Here is an 18536-nt window from a genome sequence, read left to right on the forward strand (position 1 = left end):
AAGTTTGGCGGGAGGGATGGGGGTGGGGGCCCCCAAAACGACGACGAGGTCACTTTTCTCTCTTGTGTCCCTCGGAAACCGCTCCCCACAAGCTGGCCCCTCGCCTCTGTCCCCCCTCTCCAGGCTGGGGCTGACTCTCCTTGGGGCTGCTGAGTTCCCGGGCTCGGGCTGCGGGTGAGATCCCTGGGAGCTCATCCATTAGAGGAAGAGGGGGAGGAGAGAGGAGGCGGGGAGGAGGGAGGAGGCCGGAGAGAGGAGGAGCCCCCGTCCCCCTGCGGAGGAGGAGCGCCCTGCCCCCACCCCGCGCTCCGATTTAGGTGGCGTGTCCCCGCCCGGGCGTGTGCGCTCTGCTCAGCCCCGATGGGGGGACTCGGAGGCTGCGGGGCAGCTGGCGAGGGGCGCTCCTCTGCTCGTGAGCACTGAAGCGGGGCAGTGGGCCAGCGCGAGCCTTTCTTCCTGCGCGATTCCCGCGGCTCCCTGTAGGAGGTGAGCGTCCCCAGGCTTGGGCCAGTGGCGTCGTAGGGCAGAGCTGGGAGCGGGCTCCGCCGGGCGGATCGGCTCGGACTCCGCGGCGCTGCGGCTCCTGCGGCCGGCTTTGACAGATCGAGTCCGAGGTACGTCTGCCCGGCCCCCCGGCCCCGGCCCGAGGCTGCTCGGGTCCCCGGCTCCCGCGCGCGCCCCTCTCCTCCTCCAGCTCGCGAAGTAGCTCCGCGGGTCCCGGGGTGCCCGGCGCCTGCACGCCTCGCGACGCACGGCTTAACTGCCTGCAGCCGCGTCCTGGGTCCCCCCGGGCAGCTTGATTCACACTCAAGCCTGCGCGCGTCCTTCCGAGCTCGCAGCGACTGCCGGACCTCCGGCGTAGTCAGTAGCGGGTCGCGGGTTCGAGCCGGGACGCGGCTGCAGTTGGCTTTGGGGTGGCTCCCGGGGCTTGCGCCTTTCTCCGCGCTCGCTTTTCCAGCCTGCGGTTCTCTGAGCCCCGCGGCGGATCTGGCCGCCGCCCCCGGGGAGCGTCCCCCAGCTGCTGGCAGAAGCTCGCGGTGCTGGGCTCCCGCATCCTTGCCTTGGATCCTCCGTCCTTTCCGCCGGAGCTGGCCAACTTCCCGGTCCCGGAGCGGGCTCCGGGTTTCCCTGGGGGTCCCCCCGGTGCTCGCTCCTCTTCCCTCTCGCTGCTATTTCCCGACGCGCGTGGCTCGGGACCTTATTGCTGCCAGTTTCCTCCTGGGTTCTGATTGTCTCCTCGTCAGTTCTGTGCCCTTGATCGATTAATCAGCATAAATTTGGAGACAGTTAGGGGAATCTCTAGGGGAGGGATCATATGACTTCCAGGTCCACATGTTGGGGGAATCTAAACTCTTCTGTGCGGAGTTAATCATCCGGAGTGGGACCGATATATTTAGTGTCCGTGGTGTAAAAAGAGTCGCATCCACCTGGTGTTCCGGGTACCTGTTAGTGCCTCCCCTCAAGGACAGGAATCCTACCTTCTCCAGAGCGTCATTTGTGCAGGAGTAGAAAGCAGAAAGGATAAGAGCCCACATTCTGTAGCATTCCAACTTGGAATTTTTTGCAATTGGAATTCCAAAATTGGAAAATATTTTGCGAAGAAATGGCAAAAATCTGGACAGCACTTTTTTTTTTTTTTAACCTAGTATTTAAGGTCTCTTCCTGATGATTCTGTTGAATTGAGATTTCTGACTGCAGTCCACTTTGGCTGAACCTAATTCTTGGGCTAAGTATTGATTATTAATCGTACGTCATATAGCAGAAAAAGTTTGATTTTCCTTTTAAATTAGGAACCCTTAAAGCCGAATGGGGTACCTAGAACTTTCCCTTTTCGGAGCAATTAAAAAGTAGTCAAAATTTTAGGTGAAGTACTCCTGGGAGAACCAGAGCAATACTCTTGGGTCTCTCTACCCTGACCCATTCAGAACAATAAGATCAAGATGATAATAAAACGAATTATCTTTGTTTTTCCTTATTAGTGCGGTTTTTAAAATAATTAGTATCTTTCATTAGTTATGTAGATATTTTTTGATCAGCATTATTTGGCTTCCTTAGGAAACAGCTTGAGGTTGGCATAGGAGTCAGGGAAATAATTCTTACCCCCTTATGGGCTATTAAAATAAAATTGATTTCATGCCTTTTGTTAGCAACATCCTTTCAGCTATGTCTCTTAGAGTTCTCAGCTTTTGGCTCTCATTCTGCATTGTTTAGCATTTCAAGGTTTCAACATTTTTTTTTTTTTCCCCTTTTAGTTTGAGTCTTTGTCATTTGTCGGCTTTAATTTTTCCTGTTTTGATGGGATCTGAAATTAACTGGGCAGGTCTTAAAAAACAAAAAAACAAAACCCAAAACCCAAACCCCAGCAACGGCAGCTTCAATGACTATCCTTTTGTGAAACAAGCGTGGGACCCCCAAATCAGACTTATTGGTGCTAGGAACCTCAAAACTAAACTCTAGGGGATTGTGATTGTTATGCTGAGTGATATCCAGCAGGGGGAGTATAATATACTCCAGATGTATAAGGTGTAGAAACTAATTATTATAGGGTATTAAATAAAAACTAAAAACCATGGGCCTTTATCTCTTGGCTAATACAAAGTTGCTTTATGGACTTACACTTCACAAAGTTGAGGATAAAAGGTTTATAACCTCAGATGTCACTGAAAGAGGACAATAAACGCTTCCAGGGCAGTCATTATTGTCTGAAAAAATGCATTTTTTATTGATATATTTTGTTTTTACAGCAACTACATTTCCTCTTACAGCCAGCCATTCCTTAGAAGCAAGAATTTATTGTCTTTTTGCATATTGATTACACTGTCAATACTTTTAGTGCTCTAAGTTATATTAGGATAATTAATAATTATTAATATTAGCCAATATTAGGTTAATAATAGCCAATATTTGTATAGTGTCAGCCATTAAGTACTTTACAAATACCTCATTTGATTCTCACAACTACTCTGGGAGGTACATGCTGTTACTATCTTCATTTTACAGATGAGGAAACTGAGAGAAAGTAACATGTACATAGTTACATAACTAGTATCTGAAGTCATATTTAAATTCAGATCTTTTTTGACTCTAGGCCCAGCTCTTTATCCATTGTACCTACTTAACATAAAAGATGATTTTTTTTTTTTTTTTGCTGAGGCAATTGGGATTAAGTGACTTGCCTAGAGTCACACAGCTAGTAAGTGTTAAAGTATCTGAGGCTGTATTTAAATTCGATCCTCCAGATTTTAGAATGCCTACTCTGTTTGCCCTGCTTTTCTTTAAAAAAAAAAAAAAGTTATGTACAAATAGACCCAAATCTGTTATTTTTTTGTTATTGTGAATTCTTGGTGAGGAAACTATTTTGCCAGTGCAGATATCCCATATATATCTTAAGAGCCTATTGCCGTGGAGTAGTTAAGTAACTAATCCAGCCTCACTTTGCCAGAATTATGGATCAGAGATGAGACTTGAAATCTTGTGGATTCTGGTGCTTTATATCAGGCTGTTTGGAAGTGAATTTCTGTAACTGCACTCATGGCTTAAATTCATCGGGGAGTTTCTGCTCTAAAGAATCTTATTACAAATCCTTTTGTGAACCAAAAGTCATCATTCATGTAAATCCTGATGTTCATGTGTTATGTAATGTGAGATAGAAGCATAATTCCAGGGCTTATCTTAGGGCACATTATTCTAAATATTGGCAAATTCCATTATTATTTATGATGATCTCTAAAGAATTCACATCAGGCGTATTCCAACTGAATTGACTGATGCTGCTGCCTTTGTACAGGGGTTGTATGTGTGTGTTTAATCTGAGTGTGTATTTATATACATATAAATATAAACTAAAATAAATACATACATATACAGACACAAACACATTTCTGTATTTGTCTGTCCTCTTCCTTCTCTTGGTCTCTGTTTCTCTGTATCTCTCTGTCTCTGTGTATCTCTTGAAGCCCCCTTATAGTTTTCAAGGCTGCTGTTCTCACTCCTTTCTGAGATTCTCAATTGCTTTTGAGTTTGATTCACTCACCAAGTGGCCAAGACTTCCACCCTGAATTTGCATTAAAAGTAACCAAATCAGTTTCTTGTCTTTCCAAATCTGATTCAGGCTCAGGCTTTAAAAATAGAGTTTTGCTGAGGATTCAGCTTCCATAAAGTCTTAGTAGTTTAACTTGCCAACAGGGGTCAGGATTCCTTACTTAGCTTGAAGCTCTGGTGACTTGCTGAGATTTCTTTCCCCATGCAATGGGGGAGTTGAGGAGGGGGTTGTGTGCAGGAACCTGGCAAGGCTTTGTGCTTGAGAGAGAAATTGGGAAACCGATCCTCCCACTAGCTGGGAGCTTCCCAGAGCTTAACCTGACTCTCCTGACAAGAGGGCCTGGTTGCATCTTGTAAAAAGGCAGGTGTTAATTAGCCAATTTTACAAGGTAAGTAGCTTTGACGGCCTGCATATTTGGGGGAAGAATTTAGGTCCATGAGCTGAGGCCAGAGGAAGATTTAAAATATCTCTTACATGGGCTGGGAAGTGATTAGTCTTGACTTCTTTAGGACCAAAATGATTCCTAATTTCCAGGGTTCATAAATCACAGGAAAGTTCAGAATTCTAGTTTAAATACATTAGACAGGGTCAGCTGGAAAACTCAAGAATTCCTGTTAGGTATTATTACAGCCCTCATATTTTTGTCCAAGAATCGCTGATGATTTCTGATGCATAAAGTACTTGAGAATATATTTTGAAATCATAGCGGGCTCTATTCCCGACCCATTATTGGGTTAGGCAATCATTAATTCCAATCTCATTAGTTAATGGGAATTCTTTTTTTTTTTTTTTTTTTTAGATACCTTTAATGATTTTTTCCTGAAATTCTTTGATATTTGTCCACTAGAAAGACTTTTTTTTTAATTTTGGAAGGAAGAAATATAACTTTTATCCAAACTGGTCAAAAGAAGGCAGAAAATACACACACATATGTGCACATATACACAAGTTTGATATAGAAAGTCATTCAACTCAAGGTTACAGATAGGCTGTTAATTTAAAGAATTAGACCAGAGAAAAGCGGGGTGGTGAGACTACTGAAATGGAATGCTGTGTGCATTTTCAACTGAAATTGCTGTATTATTAATTAAGTTTGACTTTGTTACAAGAGATTTTTTTCTGGAGGTGGAGTGATCTAAATATTCAAACGCTAAAACAAAACACCAATAAAACCTAACTTTTCCAGTGAAAAATCACTGGAAAATGCTTTTGAGATTGTTAAGTACCTTTTGAAATATGTCTAACAGATGAAACTGAAAAACTTTTTAGGGATTGCAATTTCCAAGATGCTGAAGATACAGCCGTGGACTGTTCTTTCCAATGTGGAGAGAGATATGCTTCTGTCTGCCTGGGAAAAATTGTGGGTGCTTTTTATGACCTTGGGAAGGAGTAGGGCCACTTACCAAAGGGCTAGTAGTCATCAAGATGGAAAGACAGAATGGCTGTGATTCCCTAACTATATCTTGACACAATGAGAGAATTGCTCCCAGGACTGGAGCCTGGCCCATCCGATGTGATGTTCCTGATGAACTCTTTTTATAGTTGAACTATGACAACATGACTCTGGAGGTCTCTAAGGAACAGACCTGCATTTATTTCCTGGTCAAAATTCCAGATTTCTTGTTTTCTTTTTGATTAAAGAGCCCCTTTTAATCACTTGGACCATTTTTTAAAGGCTTCTGCAGGCTTTATTTTCACTTAAATGCAAAGTCCTAGGTAAAGATTTAAAACCATTTTTAAAAAAATCATGAGCTAGGTCAGTAATTTTGGTCACTGTTGAAACAGAGAGATAAGTTGGAAGGGAATTTAAGAAAGGGAATAACCATCAGTCATTTTTGAGGAAGGCCCCTGGAGTCCACTTGGGACATTTTCAGCTCACTTGCTTAAGAAAAAAAAAATTTTTTTGGCAGGAACATTTGTATTTATCTCTTTTATGCTGAAAACTCCTTAAATGACCTTAAATGTTTTTTAGCAGCTATCAAAACGTAGGGATAACAAGGCATAGTAGAGAGAGCCAATTTCAAGGCCATATAACCTGGATTCAAATCCTGCCTCTGATTTGAATTTACTGGTTGCTTAATTGTGGACAACTCATTTCTCAGTGGTCTACCATCTCTACAACAGAAGGAAGAAAAAAAGACATTTACATGATAATTTAAAATTATATATTTAAAAGGAATCACAGGTTGTACATAATAGATTCATGTGCTATCATCTTCCGCAATTCATGCCAAAGTGCTATGTTTCTATGTGCTCTAACCCTTATAGTTATTATTTATATTTACTTTGTCTCCTCCATTAGAGTATAAATTCATTTCAAATAGGGATTGTTTCATTCTTTGTGCTGATCTCTAGGACTTGGCATATAGGTTGTTAATAAATACTTGTTGATTAATATTTTCTTAATTTATTATTAATTATTTTAAACTTTCTTTTAAAATTTTGAGTTCCAGATTCTCTTCCTTCTCCTTCCCCCTCCCCCTTCTTCTCCTCCCCTTCCTCTACCCACTGAGAAATCAAACAATATGATAATTAATATGAAATCATGAAAAATACATTTCCATGTTAGCCATATGGCAAAGTAAAAGCAAAATATGAAGAAAGAAAGAATTATATTTCAATTTGTACTATTCAGTTCTATCTCTGGAAGTGGATAGATTTTTCTTTTTCTTTTTTCATCATGAATCCTTTGGAATTGTCTTGGATCACTGTATTGATTGGAGTAGCCAAGTCTTTCACACTTTATCATCATTACAACCTCATTGTGCACAATGACTTCCAGTTCTTCTCACTTTACTTTGCAATGGCTTGTATAGATTTTGCCATGCTTTTCTGACCGTCTCCCTCTCCATTTCTTGTAGCACAATAGTACTCCATCACAATTATATACCACAGTTTATTGAGCCCCTCCCCAACTGGTGAGCATCCTTTTGGTTTCCAGTTCTTTGCCCTCACAAAAAAGAGCTGCTATAAATAATTTTATATATATAGGGTCTTTTCTTTTTCTTTGATGTCTTAGTAGTGGTATTGCTGGATCAAAGGATATGCAGTTTTATAGCCTTTTGGGCAGAGTTCCAAATTGTTTTCCAGAATGGTTGCACTCGTTTACTTACTCCACCAGCAGTTCATTAGTGTAGGTTATCCTCTTCAGCATTTGTCATTTTTCAGAGATGTAATAGGGAACCTTACAGTTATTTTAACTCTTCTTTCTCTAATCAACAGTGACTTTGAGCATTTTTTAAAAATGACTTGATTTCTTAGTTTTGTTTTCATAGCTTTGATTTCTTTTGAAAACTACCTATTCATATCTTTGACCAATTATCAATTTGGGAAGTTTTAAATCTTTTATAAAATTGACTCAGTTCAATATATTTGAGAAATGAGGCTTTTATCATTGCTGTAAAATTTTCATTGTCTATGGTATATTTTAGCAATATGTAGTTTCCCATATTACCTCTTTTCATTAGGTCTAATTTTGCTTTTGCTTTATCTGAAATCATGATTGCTACTTCTATATATATATATTTTTTTACTTCAGCTAAATATTAGATTTTGCCTCTTTCCTTTATTTTAACTCTGGCTATGTCTTTCTGTTTCAAGTGTGTCTCTGTAAGCCACATGCTATTAGATTCTGGTTCCTAATCCATTTTGAACTATACTTCCATTTTATGGGTGAGCTTATTCATTCACAGTTATGATTTCTGTGTATTTCCTTTCAAACTATTTTCTTCTGTTTATGTTTCTTTCTCTCTATTCTGTCTCTCTTCTAAAGTTAGTTGTGCTTTTATTGCCTCTACCTTTCTTTTTATCACCCCTCTTCCTGTATCTCTTATCCCCTTCCCTTCCTATTTCCCTGTTCAGTAAGGTAGATTTTCTATACCCAACTGAATGTGTTTATATGTATCTGTCTGTCTATCTATCTGTCTGTCTCTATCTATCTTTTTGTGTATCTGTCTTTCTGACTATTTATCTACCTGCCTGCATGCCTGCTTGTCTGTCTGTATTTGTCTATGTCTGTCCATCTATCTACCTGTCTGTCTGTCCATCATCTATCTATCTGTCTGTCCACCCATCTAGCTACCTGTCTATCTATCTGTCTGTCTGCCCATCTATTTATCTATCTATCTGTCTGTCTGTCTGTCTATATCTATTTGTCTGTCTGTATGCCTGCCTGTCTATCTATATCTATCTATCTGTCTGTCTATTTTCCCTCTCTAAGCCAACTTGGACGAGTGATGTTTATGCATTGCCCACCACCTATCACACAACTTCCCCTCTAAAAACTCTTCCCTGTGCACAATTTCCATGTTCTCTCTTTCCCTTTCACCTTCTTCCAGGGCATTTTTTTCTCATCCTTAGTTGCTTCCTTTTGAAGTCATCCCAACATAATTGACTCACATCTGTCCCCTCTGTCTATGTAGACTCTTTCTGACTTCCCTAATTCTGATAAAAATTCTTAGGGATTACACATGTCCTATTTCCATATAGGAATGTAAGCAATTTGTTGAATCCCTTAGAATTACTCTTTTATGTTTACCTTTTCCTGCTTCTGTTGAGTCTTTTGTTTGAATGCCAAATTTTTTATTCAGTTCTTGCCTTTTCATGCTTGGGAGTCCTTTATTTCATCGAGTATCCATTTTTTTCCTGAAGAATTATGCTCAGTTTTTCTTGGTAGGTTATTCTTGGTGGTAATCCTAGCTTCTTTGCCTCCTATAATAACATATTGAAGCCCTCCATTCCTTTAACATGGAAGTTGCTAAATTTTGTGTGATCCTGACTAGCTCTGTGGTATTTGAATTGTTTATTTCTGTCTGTATCAATGTTTTCTCCTTCACTTTGAATTTCTTGAATTTCTGGCTATAATATTCCTAGGAGTTTTCATTTTGGGATCTCTTTCAGAAGGTAATTGGCAAATTCTTTCAATTTCTATTTTATCTCTAGATCCAAGATATCAGTTAGTTTTCCTTTATAATTTCTTGAAATACAATGTCTAGGTTCTTTATTTGACCATGACTTTCAGGTAATCCAACAATTCTTAAATTCTCTCTCCTTGATTTATTTCCCAGGTCAGTTTTTTTTTTTGATGATATATTTAACATTCTCTCTCCCTTCCATTTTTCATTCTTTTGACTTTGTTTTATTGTCTCTTGAAGTCTCAATGTGTGATTAGCACACCCCCCCTTGCCTAATTCTAATTTTTAAGGAATTATTTTCTTCAACAAGTTTTTGTATCTCATTTTCTATTTGGCCAATTTTACTTTTACAGGAGATTTTCAGTGAACTTTTGTGCTTTTTTTTCACCATATCTTGAATTTTATTTTTTAAAATTTTATTTTCTCCAGTAATTTTTGTGCCTTTTTAACACGCTGTTAATTCTTTTTCCATAATTTTCCTGTATCACTCATTTCTTTTACCATTTTTTTCTTCTACCATTCTTCTCTTTCTTTTAAAAACTTTTCTAGGAATTCTTACTGGCCTTGGGTCTAATTAGCATTTTAATTTGAGGCTTTGCTTATTGTTGTTTACACCTTGTTGTCTTTCTTTAAATTTATGTCTTAGACTTCCTTTCTTCTGTAGTAACTTTTCAAAGGTCAAGTTCTTTTTGTTTGTTGTTGTTGTTGTTTGCTCATTTTCTCAGTCTACTTCTTGACTTGGAACTTTGTTAAAAGTGAACTCTGCTCACCTGAGGATAGGGAGGTACCATACCAAGTTTTAGAATTTTTTGTGCAGTTATTTTCAGGTGCTTCCAGGGTGGTATTATCCTCGGACAGGTGTGGTCATTGCTTTCCTGAGTTCTGGTCTTTTTTTTTTTTTTTTTCACTAAAACTTTTTATTTTCAAAATATATACAAGGATAATTTTTGACATTCACCCCTACAAAACCTTGTGTTCTAATTTTTTCCCTCCCTTCTCCCTACTTTCTCCCCCAGTTGACAAGTGATGCAATATATGTTAAACATGTTTAAAAAATAAAGCAGTTCCTCTATACATATTTCCACAAATATCACTGAGCTCTGATCTTTCCCCAGTAAAGTCCCTATTCCCCTGCAGCCACTCTGCAACTATGACCCAGACTGATTATGTGCAATAAAGTTGCCGGTCAGCACCGACTATATGCAGTGGCTGGTATACCTGAAAAAAGGAACTTTGCTAAACAAACCTGGCAGTTTTTAGTCCTTGAACTTCTGTGGAGCTGCAATCAAGCAAGGACTATACCTTTGGAAGGCTTTGTGTATATAATTGAAATAAAATTGCTTATCTTCTGAAAAAGGGAGGAGGGATGGAAGAGGAGAATATTTGGAACTCAGAATTTTAAAAAGTGATTGTTAAATTTTTTTATGTGTAATTAAGAATTATTTAATGAAATAAATGAAAATATTTTTAAAAGGTTTGGAAGGTGAACTTTTTAGCAGTTTTAATAGATATGTCTCAATGGATAAAGTGGGGTTGTTTCATAATCTGATTTATTTTCTACTCCATGTTATGCTGTTACGGTTATTGGAAATGGAAAGAATATGTAGGGTCATTTTGCAGATGACTAGATTCTCTTTTATGTAGTGTTTCAGTCATTAATGTCCTGACTGATGCTTTTGAAATGTTCTTGTTTTTGAGAACCCTAGTTCTCAAAAATAGGGGTATGATTTAGCTGTATGACTTAAGGAGGCTTCCGTAACCTTTCTGTGTCTCATTTTTTTCATCTGTAAATTGAGGAGATTGGATTTTTTGGTCTTTAATGCTGTCTTTTCTATTTCTAAATCTATATATTTAGAATTTCATTTTACAAGTAGCTATAGATTGTTAAGAAGATAAACTTATATGAGGTAAAATATGAGTTGATTAATTCTTCCAAGCTTCCTGGGAAGGTGACAACCCAGACACTTGTATAATATTCACGCAATATTGTTATTTAGTACGGGTTCTCTGTTGGGTGGATGCTTCCTAATCCTCTCCCTGCCATTTAAGAACAGACATTTCATCTTGTTAAATTTAACTCTGTATTACCGAATTATAGCAGACACTTGTTTTCAAGTATTTGATCAGGAAGTTATCGGGAAGAGGGACTTGATTAATCCTGTGATGTACCAGAAGGCCGAGACCAGGGTACAGTGGCTGGGAGGTAGATTTTGACTTAATAGGAAGTCCTCAGATGGACTGATCTGCCATGTAAGATACCAAGTACCTGACTACCTGGAGGTGGCCGGGGAGGGGAGGCTAGATTAGAAGGATCCTTTGTTATTCTATGAATCGATGAGTAAGAGTAAATCCACCTTTGAGGGGAAGCACCTCTGACTCATACATTTTGTTTTGTTGCAGTCTTCACTTTGTGTGTGTGGGAGAAGTTTCTGAACTCCTTAATGTATATATTTAGTATTGCTGATTTACACTTTTCAACAAAGTTCCCAGGCAAATGAGGAAGTTGTAATTAATAAGCTGAAGATGCCTCTTTCTTTGGTTTTCTTGAATTTTGAATGACATTTGCTTTGTTGTTGCTGTTCACTTATTTCAGTCACGTCCAACTCTTCCCTATTTGGGATTTTCTTGGCAGAGAAAGTGGAGAGACTTGCCATTTCCTTCTCCAGCTTATTTTACAGATGAGGAAAGTGAAGCAAATGGTTAAGTGACCTATCCAAGGTCACACAGCCCTTAAGTATCTGGGGTCAGATTTGAACTCATGAAAATGAGTCTTAATGAGTTCAAACCAGTGCTTTACGCTCTGTGACACCACTTAACTGCCCATGGTATTTGCTACTTGCCTTTTCCACTGTATCCATGGTGAATTAAGAAAAACAAAACTGCAATGTATAATTTGAGAAAATAGAATATCAGTCCATTTTTCCAATTAAGTCAAAATTAGGATTTCCTCCTCATTATTCATTCTTATTAAATAACATTTACTTATATTATTATATATGATATTATTTACCATTATATAATATTATATATGTACGTGTAACACCTGAGTCAAATCCCACTTGTGACCCTAAGAAACTAAGTGACCTTGGGCAAATCAATTATCTTCTTAGAGATTCAGTTTGAGGAGGCCCGGCTAGTTGACTTCTGAGGTCCTTTCTGGTTCTGAATCTACGAGCCTGTGATAATAATAGCCAGTCTTTATATAGCACTTTAAGGCTGGAATAGTACTTTGTGTATATTATCTCACAGCTGATTTTCAAAACAGCTCTGGGAGATATCATAATTTCTACATTATAGTTGAGGAATCTGAAGCTCAGAAAAATTAAATGACTTGTTTAGGATTACTCGATTAGCTACTATTTGCAATTTCATTTGAATTCAGTTTCTTCCTGACACAAGGCATAGTGCTTTGTGAAATAAATGCTATAAGTAATGGGGACAAACTAGAATCGTTCCCCTTAAGATCATGGGTGAAACAAGCCCACTATCACCATTACTATTCAATATTTTATTAGAAATATTAGCTTTGTCAATAAGAGAGGAAAAAGAAATTAAAGGAAATCGAGTAGGTAATGAAGAAACCAAATTATCACTCTTTGCAGATGATATGATGATATACTTAGGTAATTCTAAAGAGTCAACTGAAAAACTACTAGAAAAAATTCACAACTTTAGCAAAGTTGAAGGATACAAAATAAATCCACATAAATAAATTATCAGCATTTTTATATATTACCAATAGAGTTCAGCAGCAAGAAATACAAAGAGAAATTCCATTTAAAATAACTGTAGATAATATAAAATATTTGGGAGTCTAAGTCAAAGCCCGGAACTATGTGAACACAATTACAAAACACTTTCCACATAAAGTCATATCTAATCAGAAAAATATCAAGTGTTCATGGGTAGGCTGAGCTAATATAAAAATGATATAATATATAATAAAAATGACAATACTACCTAAATTGATCTGCTTATTCAGTGCCATACCAATCAAACTCCTAAGAAATGATTTTAAAAAGCTAGAAAAAAATAATAATAAAATTCATCTAGAAGAACAAAAGTTCAAGAATTTCAAGGGAAGTAATTTTAAAAAATGCACATGAAGGTCTGTATCAGACCTAAAACTATATTATAAAGCAGTGGTCATCAAAACCTTTTGGTACTGGCTAAGAAATAAAGTAATTGATCAGTGGAATAGGTTAGCTTCACAGAACAAAATAGTCAATGACTATAGTATTAGTGTTTGATAAACCTGAAGATCATAGCTTTTGGGATAAGAACTCACTATTTGACAAAAATTGCTGGGAAAATTGGAAATTAGTATGGCAGAAACTAGGCATTGACCCACACAACACCTTATATCAAGATAAGGTTGAAATGGGTTTATGATTTAGGCATAAAGATATATATATATATATTTATATATACACATGTGTATATATAAATATATATATATATATGTATATGTATACATTATACAAATAAAACCAAGGCAGACAAGATAAGAAGAGAAGCAATAAACTGGGAAAAAATTTTTTACATTCAAGGGTTCTGCTAAAGGCTTTATTTCTAAAATATATAGAGAATTGACTCAAATTTATAAGAATTCAAGCCCTTCTCCAATTGATAAATGATCAAAGGAAATGAACAATTTTAGATGAAGAAAATGAAACCATTTCTAGTCATATGAAAAGGCGTTCTGAATCACTATTGATTCGAGAAATGCAAATTAAGACAATTCTGAGATACTATTACATACCTCTCAGTATGATGAATGTTGGAGGGGATGCGGGAAAACTGGGCCACATTGTCCACATTGTGGTGGAATGGTGAATGCATCCAGCCATTCTGGAGAGCAATTTGTAACAATGCCCAAAGGGTTATCAAACTGTGCATTCTCTTTGACGCAGCAGTATCTCTCCTGGGCTTATATCCCAAGGAGATCTTAAAGGAGGGAAAGAGACCTGTATGTGCAAGAATGTTTGTGGTAGCCCTTTTTGCAGTGTCAAGGAACTGGAAACTGAGTGGATGCTCATTAGTTGGAGAATGGCTGAATAAGTCATGGTACGTGAAAGTTATGGAATATTGTTGTTCTATAAGAAACAATCAGGAGGATGATTTTAGAGAGGCTGGAAGAGACTGACATGAATTGATGCTGAGTGAATTGAGCAGAACCAGGAGATCATTGTACATGGCAACAACAAGACTATACGATGATCAATTCTGATGGACATGGCTCTTTTCAACAACGATTCAGGCTAGTTCCAATAGACTTGTGATGGAGAGTCATTTGCACCCAGAGGGAGGGTGAGAATTGAATGTGGATCACAACATAGTATTTTCACTTTTTTTGTTGTTGTTGTTGTTTGCTTGCATTTTGTTTCATCATTTTCCGTTTTTGATCTGATTTTTCTTGTGCAGCGTGATGATTATGGAAATATGTATAGAAGAATTGCACATGTTTAACACACTTTGTATTACTTGCCATCTAGGGGAGAGGGTGGGGGGAAAGGGAGGAACACAAGGTTTTACAAGGATGAATGTTGAAAATTAATATGTTTTGAAAATAAAAAAGTTTTAATAAAAATACTATTTAATTATTTCCTTCCTTTTCTTCTCTCCTTGGTATCTCCTTTTTTGCCCCCCCCCCATTTATATATTTGTTTTCTTAATCTAACGTTTTCTTCCCTTTTTCCCTTCTTCCTCTAAAAGTTTATTAGTAGCCTATGTGAGCATTGTCCTCTCCTCTCTAAAGCCTTCGTCCTCATGCAGGCATGAGGGTCACTCAGTGCTGACCAGGGCAGTATAGGCAGAATGTAAGCGCCTGATGCTATTCCTGAGTGACCAGTGGCATCTCTATCATGTCTAATAAGCTTAGCATAGTTCAGAAAGTCTCATCATCAGATTTACTAAGCACCGTTTATTAAGTCAACAAGAGGATTTTATGGTGTCAGGAAGGGAGAGATTCCCACTGAATAAATAAATCAGTTCTTGTGGAAGGCAGGGGCTGCCTCAAGTTGGCAGATTTATTTTGTAAAAAATTGGGATGCGATTTTTTCTACTTTTGTTCTTACCTGTGTGGGGAGCTCTCTCTACTATGGCAGGTAGGCAACCTGAACTACCTTTGTCTCAGAGAAGGACTCGGGGCACTCACCGACTTACTTATGGCCGGCATGGGTCAGAAGCAGAATAGGACCCCAGCTGTCCCAGTCTCCAGGGCTGGTCCTGGTGCATACCAAGCTGCCTTTCACTGGGACATAGGGACAATCATCAAACTGGACTCAAGTTGTTATTACCGAAATCATCAAAAACAGGGCATCATATTCCATCCAAGACAAGGGGGACTGCTGGGAGCAGCCCTTTCAAGTTGAAGCGACAAAAAATCGTTTGGTTCCCCAGTAATGTAGAAAGAGTAATTAATCATGAAAAGAATATATCTATTGCCATCAATACAGGTGTTAGTCTTACTATTGCCTTCTCACTTAATCTTCTTTGGGGAGATTAAGCTGTATGGTTAAGAGGCTTGGTTTAATAAAACTAGAAGAGCAATATTATTTGTATTAAGGTATTGGACTTGGCAAGTATCATAGCCATGAAGATATTGCGCTCCACGCCACCTGTTTCCAATTATGTATCACAAAACAGTGAAACAAGCCAAGGAAAATGATCATTTTGAGGTTGGAGCCTTGGAGGAGGGAGTGTTGGGAAGAAAGGGTCGCAGATACAGTTGCAGAGAAATTGACATTGGCTTTTAGATTGGTCTCGAAATCTTAAGTGTTGGCAATGTTTTTCTTATTTTAAGGCTTGGAGGGAATCTTCTGTTCTGCTGCTTGTTATTTCTCAGATAACATACGGAAAAGTCGTTGGGTGGTTTTTGCCAGCTCCTGAGGAGTTGAGTTTCAGGCAACAGTCAGCAAGCATTTATTAAGCACTTACTATATGCCAGGCTCTGTATAATCTGTGTGTTCCCAATTGTGGATCTGGAAAAGAATTGGAAGAATTTTTAAGTCTTTACCCATTTTGTAACTACCTATCATCTAGCTGGAGGTACAGTGAATAGAGTCAAGAAGTCCCGAGTTTAAATCTAGCCTCAGATATTTACAAGTTGTATAATCTGGAAATATTACATAAACTCTGTCTGCCTTAGTTGATTCATCTGTAAAATGGGGATAATAAAATAACACATATCTCCCATGGTCATTATGAAGATAAAATGAGATCATATTTGTAAAGTGCTTTGTATACTTTAAAGCCCTAGTAAATGCTAGTTTATCATCTTCATCCCCATCATCATCATAATCATTATGTCTTCACAACATCTCTTGAATCTATTCTTTCCTCTCCATTATTATGGTTACCATAGCCAATCCTAGACTTCATTATCTCTTGCCTAGATCATTATAGCAGCAGCCTTTTAACTGATATTGTAGTTTTAATTCTTTTCCCTTTCTAGTGCCTCCTCCACAAAACTGCCAAAATAATCTTCCTAAAGTATAAATCTAATTCTATCACTCCTCCCTGTTTAGAGACCATTGTCTGTAGGATAAAATATAAACTCTTATTTCTAAGATAAAATACAAACTCTTGTTTCCAGGATAAATTACAAACTCCTTATTAAATATTAAAATATGAACTCCAAATAAAATAAAATACAATATGAATTCCTTATTAATTTTTTTTATTGAACAGAAACTTAACTTTCCTCATTTTTTTCTCCCCAATGAAAGAAAGAAAAATCATAGCCCTTGTAACAAATCTCAACTTGACTTCCAAGCTACCTCTATACTAACTTTCTAAGCTTATTGTATATATTTTTTGTATTCATTTGGTATTCCAGCCAGATAAGCCTTTTTTCAAACTTTTTTTGTTGTTGTTTGCTTTTGTGAACCCATTTGGGGGTTTCTTGGAAAAGTTATGGGAGAAGTTTGTTTGCCCTTTCCTTTTTCTGCTCATTTTCCAGAGGAGAAAACTGAGGCAAAAAGATGAAGTGACTTACTGAAGGTCACACAGCTGGTAAGGTTTTGAGGCTACATCTGGTCTTCCTGACTCCAGGCCCAGCTCTCTATCCGCTGCAACACCTAGCTTCCCAAAATTTGGCATTCCCCAACCCTGGGCCATTTTCCCCTCCTCTCAGCTCTTAGAAAATCCCAATATTCCTTCAGACTCTGCTCCTGTGCCATTTCCCATGTGGCAACATTTCTTGATCCTCTTAGTGATTGCTCTTTACCTCTTTCTCAAGTGATCATGTGTTATGTGCTCATCTGTTCACCCGTTGTGTCCTTCCACTTAATTATAACCCTGAAAGGACAGGAAATGGTTTTCATTTTGTTTTATTATCCCTGGTACCCAGTTCAATGCTCAGCACAGCATGTGCTTGTTGGATTGGACTGGATGTTGGATAATAGTTGATGTCATCATTTTTCAATGCTATATTTTTTACCACTAAGTTTTTTTTCTCTTTTTTAAATTAAGGGGCAGGGGTGGAAAGGAGGGAATAGGAAAAAGCCTAACTGGGAGTATCAGAATTACTGGGTGTGATAATTTTTATCACTGTTTATCTCAAGAAATCAGCCTTTCTCAATACCTCTGAGTTTCAGTATTTGAGATGCTGATGATAATTGAGAAATTCTCTCCTCTCCCACTATTAAAAGTATACTCCCAGGGTTCCTTTCCCATACAGACCTCTCTGGCAGTGGTTTCCAGACTTTATAGAGGGACATTCCCTGCTTAAAGATGTAGCCCCTCTTTTCTTAATACAAGCTACACAAATAGTTTTCCCCCTTTTCTTCAATCTACACAAATAGTTTTTCCCCTTTTCTTCAGTCTACACAAAGTTTTTCCCCTTTTCTTCAAACAATCTACACAAATAATTTCCCCCTTTTCTTAAAACAATCTATACAAATAATTTTCTTGGTTCACATTTTATTAAAATAAAAAGTTATCATAATTTTAATAACACCCAAATGTTAACCCCCCATAAAAGAGAACAAGAATGTAATTAGTTGCTGTGCAGCATTCACCAGGATGTCAGAGGAGCATGGATTGAGACATGGACAAGACTTTTTGGGTTATTGAAGTCCAACTTCCTCAATACATAGTTAAGTAAATTTTGGCTCAGAGAAATGAAAGGACTCAGGGACAGAATGAAGGTTTTCTGTCTCCTGTCCTCCAAATTTCCACTGCCATGTTAATCTCTCAAAGGTCTAGTGGTCTCCCTAGCATCCCTGTGGCTATTGGATATCAGGGACCAGGGTGGAGAGGAGGAGGTAGGAGAGGAAGTAGTAAATAAAATTTACAATTTTATATTGTCCCTAGTAGTGGGCTCCAAAGGACCTTGACTGTCAGACTTTTCATCAGGCTCCAGAAACCTCCTTAAGTGCCCATTTTTGACTGCTAGCAGATCTTTCCATGTCTGATCCATGGGGATTTTCATGGAAACTGATCCTGCCTCTTGTAGAATGGTGTTTCTAAGGGGATATTCCATTCAGTATATTACCATAAGTACATAACCTTACTCCCCCTCCATCTCTGCTTAGAGGATCCCAACCTTTTCTTCTTATGGGTGGGATAAGATGGTT

General features: G+C 38.2%; 1 protein-coding gene across 1 annotated transcript in view; it reads left to right on the plus strand.

Moving 5' to 3' along the window:
- Positions 1-326: 326 nt before the first annotated feature.
- Positions 327-18536, plus strand: part of TGFBR3 (transforming growth factor beta receptor 3) — a 219106-nt gene continuing 200896 nt past the window's right edge. Inside the window, exon 1 of the mRNA XM_052000008.1 lies at positions 327-614. The gene's annotated coding sequence lies outside the window, so the exon portion shown is untranslated. The remainder of the gene's footprint in view (positions 615-18536) is intronic.

Source organism: Antechinus flavipes, chromosome 4, assembly GCF_016432865.1.
Source record: "Antechinus flavipes isolate AdamAnt ecotype Samford, QLD, Australia chromosome 4, AdamAnt_v2, whole genome shotgun sequence".
NCBI lineage: Eukaryota > Metazoa > Chordata > Mammalia > Dasyuromorphia > Dasyuridae > Antechinus > Antechinus flavipes.